Source organism: Salmo salar, chromosome ssa24 (assembly GCF_905237065.1).
Source record: "Salmo salar chromosome ssa24, Ssal_v3.1, whole genome shotgun sequence".
Lineage (NCBI taxonomy): Eukaryota > Metazoa > Chordata > Actinopteri > Salmoniformes > Salmonidae > Salmo > Salmo salar.
In genome coordinates this window covers 20,408,288-20,414,702 of record NC_059465.1, presented here as the reverse complement: position 1 = coordinate 20,414,702, position 6,415 = coordinate 20,408,288, and positions in this window count along the sequence as shown.

Sequence of the window (6,415 nt, the reverse complement as noted above, 5' to 3'; positions counted from 1 at the left end):
TGGCCCGGCCCTCCAGCCCCATTGAACTATGAGAAGAGCAGCAGAGGAGGCTTTTGTCTGTCTCTCCTCAGATGGATGGTTTGTGCATTCAACCTGGACATCTTCCGACTCATGTTCAGTCAGAAGGTGGGAGGAATTTACAGTGACACATACTGTAGCCTACATGCTGTCACCGGCCATTTCTGGGATAAGTCAAAAATATTATTATAATGTAGTCAAAAACATGAATATACTTTGTTGCTATGTGGGAAAAATATTATTTTGGACTCAGCACAGAAACCCTGAGGCCGTAGGTGTGTGCATTATTTGGAGTTACCACTTTAGCGGCTAACTTGGCTCTCAAAGTCAGAGCAAGCCTGTGGATTCACAGAGAGCTTGCAATATTTACATGCGATTAACTATGGCAATTACTGTCTTTGTAAGCGAATGTTGTTGCATGAAAGGAGTTTTAAAGAGTAGAAGGACAATCAAACCCCTGTGCGTTATGTTGGGCAAACTATGTGTCATCATTCACAGTGTATGGATGAAATTTCTCAGACTTTATTTTTAAATAAAGGGAGGACAAGTTGAAGCAGGACCGCTGTACTGTATACAGGTCAACGTCAAGAAGCCAGTGTGGTGCAACATTAAGACAAGAGACACACAAGTTGGGGACATTGAGCCCACTCTAATCAAAAGTCTGAATTGTATTGTACATCCCTAAAATCTTTATTTGCCTCCTTACTGATATTGTAGGCTATAAAGCCATTATTTTAATTTTACTATCATGTGTAATGATGCAATACATGTGTATAACACCCTACATACATTTAAGATGTGAAAATAGTATTCATGACTTAAATCACGCTAAAACATTTCCAGATTTCAAGAGAAGAGCTGACATGCCCTCACCATACTTTTACGCACAGTTGTCACCGGCACCAGTATTGTGAATGGATTCAACTGGTTGAGTAGGTAAAGGCCGGAATATTTTACTTTTTATCTCAGAAGGAATAATTGCGATGATTTGGCAAAAGCAGCGTTATGTATGAATGATGATTCTAATGTAAATTTGACCAGCATGACTTTGACGCTCGGTCCAGTTGCGTCACCGGCCATTTATGGGAGTCAAAAATATTTTTTATCAGGAAGTCAAAAACACTAATTTACTATGTGACACTCACTCATACTTTCTTGCCATGTGGGAAGAATATTCTTTTTGACTCATCACAGAAACCCTGGGGCCGTAGGTGTGTGTATTTCAAGGCATGGCATTTTAAACTGCTCTCAGACTGCATGCTGTGGTTACTGATCATAACAATGACTTATGAAAGTTTACAATAAATGCATAGCCTTTGTCCTCTGATATCATGCACTAGGAGGTTCTTGTGTCAAATCTAGCCATGCATTTTCTTATTCTCACCATGGACATTGAAATTAGATTAGGCCCTATGATTGAAATGTTGATTCATAGTTTTGTCTTGATGATACCAATGTATGAAAATCATATTATTTTAGCAATATGAGCAATCTTACCTAGCAACACAATGTATAAATTCAGTGTTAGAACCCTTATGGTAAAATAAATATTGGTGTTGGGCAACTTTTATTGCTGTTTCATAACTTGTATAAATCATATTTTTCCTACTGTAAGGAATAAGTAGGCTACTGTTCTTTGGATACAAGAACGAGGAACAGACATTTGAATTGGTCCCCCTGAGATGGAAAAAAAGTAAACTAATTTGATTATATATCCATAGTGCCTTTGTATATTTCCACACAGTATTAAAATGAACTGGGACAAGCCGGTGCTTCCACGGAATCCCTATATGCAAACCAGACAGGGAGCTCTGGTCCAGGTGATGTAACGCGTTGCTACCACCATGCATGCTGCTTCCCGCACTGTGACACCTCATGTACCTGGACGTCTAGGAAATACAACAGGTAGCTATCATATTCCAGCTGGCCCAGTTTCCTCTCTCCACCACATACAAAGGCTTCCCCAGAGGAAAGGGTTTGGGGGGGCAGGGAGTCTGGTCCTCATGGTGTTCTAGTTCAAAGGGAACTCCCTCACTGGTTTGCATCCGTAAAATAACCGTTGGCCATTTACTAGAGGGAGGTGCAATGACACTGCTTTGACACTGCTTTCCACCTGTGCTACTAGACACATACATCTTTGTGGGCCTCTGCTAAAGGGCTATGACCTATCAGTTAAGGGAGTCAAATAAATAACATATATTCCCATTCACATCTGGTTTAAAAACACCGTGATTTATTTCCTTTCACATTTATTTTCAGACTCAGACTTCTTGTTCGGAGTTAAGGTTGCAGTTGTAAATGAGAATTTCTTCTCAACTGGCCTACCTGTTTAAATAAAGGTTAAATAAATAATACATAAAAATAATACAAATCAAAGGAAATCCAATTGTATTTGTCACATGCACCGAATACAACAGGTGAAGACTTTATCGTGAATGCTTAATTACGAGTCCTTTCCAAACTATGCAGAGTTAAAAGTAACACAAGATTGGCAAATGTATTTTTTTTAAAGGAAATTGTCATGTGTGCTCCCTCTCCGGTCTTTAGGTCACCAGGCTGCTCGTTATGGCGCACACCTGTCACCATCATTACGCACATCAGCGCATTATGACACTCACCTGGACTCCATCACCTCCTTGATTACCTGCCCTATATATGTCACTCCTTTTGGCTCCTTCCCCAGGCGTCATTGTTTCTGTTTCATGTCTGTGTGCTGTTCGAGTTTCTTGTTTTGTATTATGTTCCGTATATTTATTGAAACACTCACTCCCTGAACTTCCTTCCCGACTCTCATCGCACATCATTACAGAAATAGTAACACAATATAACAACAATAATGAGGCTATACACAAAGACTACCGGTACCGAGTCAATGTGCAGGGGTACAAGGTAGTTGAGGTATGTGAGGTAATATGTACAGGTAGGTAGGGATAAATGTGACTAGGCAATCAGGATAGATATCACACAGAGTAGCAGCAGCATATGTGAAGAGTGTGAAAATGTGTCTACAGTATGTGTGAGTGTGTGTGAAGAGTCCAGTGAGTGTGCATAGAGCCAGTACATGAATGTCAGTAAAAAAAAACAAAAAAAACAAGGGGTCAATGCGAATTTGATTAGCCATTTGATTAACTGTTCAGAAGTTTTTTGGCTTGGGGGTAATAGCTGTTCAGGAGCCTTTTTGTCCCAGACTTGGCGCACCTGTACTGCTTGCCGTGTGGTAGGAGAGAGAACAGTCAATGACTTGGGTGGCTGGAGTCTTTGACAATTTGTAAGGCCTTCCTCTGACACCACCTGGTATAGAGGTCCTGGATGGTAGGTAGCTTGGCCCCAGTGATGTACTGGGCCGTAGGCACTACCCTCTGTAGTGCCTTGCGGTCAGATGCCAAACACTTTCCATACCAAGCAGGATGCAGCCAGTGAAGATGCTCTTATTTGGATGATGGTGTTGATATGAGCCATGACCAGCCTTTCAAAGCATTTCATGACTACAGATGTGAGTGCTAAGGGGCGATAGTAATTTAGACAGGTTACCTTGGTCATTCTTGGGCACAGGGACTATGGTGGTCTGCTTGAAACATGTAGGTCAGGGAGAGGTTGAAAATGTCAGTGAAGACACTTGCCAGCTGGTCCACGCATGCTCTTAGTATGTGTCCTGGTAATCCGTCTGGCCCTGCAGCCTTGTGAATGTTAACCTATTTTAAGGTCTTACATCGGCTACGGCGATCACACAGTCATCCTGGAACAGCTGGTGCTCTCATGCAGGGTCCAGTGTTGCTTGCTTCAATGAAACTATATGTATTTTTTTATTTTACCTTTATTTAACTAGGCAAGTCAGTTAAGAACAAATTCTTATTTACAATGACAGCCAGGGAACAAATTCTGGGGTTAACTGCCTGGGGTTAACTGCCTTATTCAGGAGCAGAAGGACAGATTTTTACCTTGTCAGCTCAGGGATTCGATCCAGCAGCCTTTCGGTTACTGGCCCAACACTCTAACCACTAGGCTACCTGCCTCCCCTAGAGAAAATGTAATCCAGATAACTCAGATAACTCTTAATATCCCTGATCTGACTGTATTTATAGTGCAGTGAGGACACTGAAAATAATCCACAGATGACAATTTGTCACCCCATGGCTCACCTACTCACTGACTGTTCCACATAGCCTGTAGAGGGATGGGACACAGGTCATCCCTGTGCGTTCTGTTAGTAAAAAGCCCCTAACACACTGAGCGTGATTCAGACTTTCACCCACACACTCTATGTTCAGTTTATTAGGAGTGTCTGTGAGCTAATAAAAGACTGTTTAATCTCTCATTCTTAAATAATCAAGCTCAGAAATGTCCACCACTTTTTCTTTAAACAAATGTGATTATATATATCACTCAGCATTATTGAGAGTTTAGAATGATTTGAATATGAAAATAATGATTTGAATATGTTGCCAGTTATGTTTGTCTGGCCATACTATTGTTATTGTCATCAGTATAGTGGTAGTAGCATCTTAGTAATAGCCCAATAGTAGTCAGTGTCCTATAGAGGTGAATTCACAAGCCTACTAAGCCCACACTGTCATATGGACATTTTCAAACAGTTCTATCAAGTAATACAAACAAGGGATTGTATATTAATTAGGTAAGAAACACAACATTTTGTCTTTCAGGTTCCTCAAATTGGTGAATTATGACCCATGACGTTTTGTCGTCTGTGGTTCCTTTAATGTCTGTGGGTTCCGATCTATTTTCCACCTACCAGTGGCTTAACCGGAACTTTAATAACCAAATACAGACAAGGGGCGGTGCCGGATCAATGCCTTATTTGGAGTTTCCACTTTAGCGGCAACTTGGCTCTCAAAGTCAGAGCAAGTCTGTGGATTCACGGAGCGCTTGCAATATTTACATGCTATTAACTCTGACAATTACTGTCTTTGTAAGCGAATGTTGTTGCATGAAAGGAGTTTTAAAGAGTAGAAGGACAATCAAACCCCTGTGCGTTATGTTGGGCAAACTATGTGTCATCATTGACGGTGTATGGATGAAATTTCTCATATTTAAAAAGAAAAAATGTAATAAAGGGAGGACAAGTTCGAGCAGGACCGCTGTACTGTATACAGGTCAACGTCAAGAAGCCAGTGTGGTGCAACATTAAGACAAGAGACACACACGTTGGGGACATTGAGCCCACTCTAGTCAAAAGTCTGAATTGTATTGTACATCCCTAAAATCTTTGTCTCCATACTGATATTGTAGGCTATAAAGCCATTATTTTAATTTTACTATCATGTGTAATGATGCAATACATGTGTATAACACCCTACATACATTTAAGATGTGAAAATAGTATTCATGACTTAAATCACGCTAAAACATTTCCAGATTTCAAGAGAAGAGCTGACATGCCCTCACCATACTTTTACGCACAGTTGTCACCGGCACCAGTATTGTGAATGGATTCAACTGGTTGAGTAGGTAAAGGCCGGAATATTTAACTTTTTATCTAAGAAGGAATAATTGCGATGTTTCGGCAAAAGCAGCTTTAGACATGAATGATGATTCCAATGTCATTTTGACTAGCATGATTCTGACGCGTGGTCCAGTTGCGTGTTCTAATATGACAAAGGATAAAAGTGAAATGTGTTCTCGAGGACAAGACGAATGCAATACCTCATATCAAACAACATGCTTCATTACAAAGCTATCCCACATAGTTGAACATTTTATATTAATGTGAATTCGTCAACAGGTAGCAAAGTAGCCGACTGCACAATGAGGAAATCATGATCCGCTTCATAGCAGACCAACACAGGCTTCGCTCCACAGAGCTGAGCCGTCGCTTCAACATGTCTTCCTGCAACAGACTATAATGCTGTGTTTATAACCAAGTGGGAAGGTGGTAATTTCCAAATTTGAAGTATTAAATTCCAGTTCGATGCATTCACGTGCTTTGAACTCGTTGAGAAACGCTGATTAGCTAATGGCAAACCAGCTGCGTCAACCATAAATAAAAGTAGGCTACAGCTATCATGCTCGCACACAAATTATAGTGTTCAAAAACCGTACTAATAGATTGCGATTTATAAAAAAAAAAAAATTGGGAGTTGCATTTAACTGCCGAAAATGCTGTTGTCCAGGTAATTTCTTTTGTGGGTTATGTCAGAGTTAACCATGTGGGAGAAGTCGGAGGTCAGGGATGATAAACGAGTTCCTAATAGGCCTACTAGTTGGAGGGGTTTCAAGTGTTTTTTCCCAGTCATATATGGTAAATACCACATTCCCATTAGATTATGAATGCAGCATAATGTTCCACTATGAGGTGCTTCCATTGGTGACGTGTTGTGTACGGTCTGGCTTTGTGTATCCATAAATGGTCATCTACGTCACATAAATGTTCCGTCCCCCT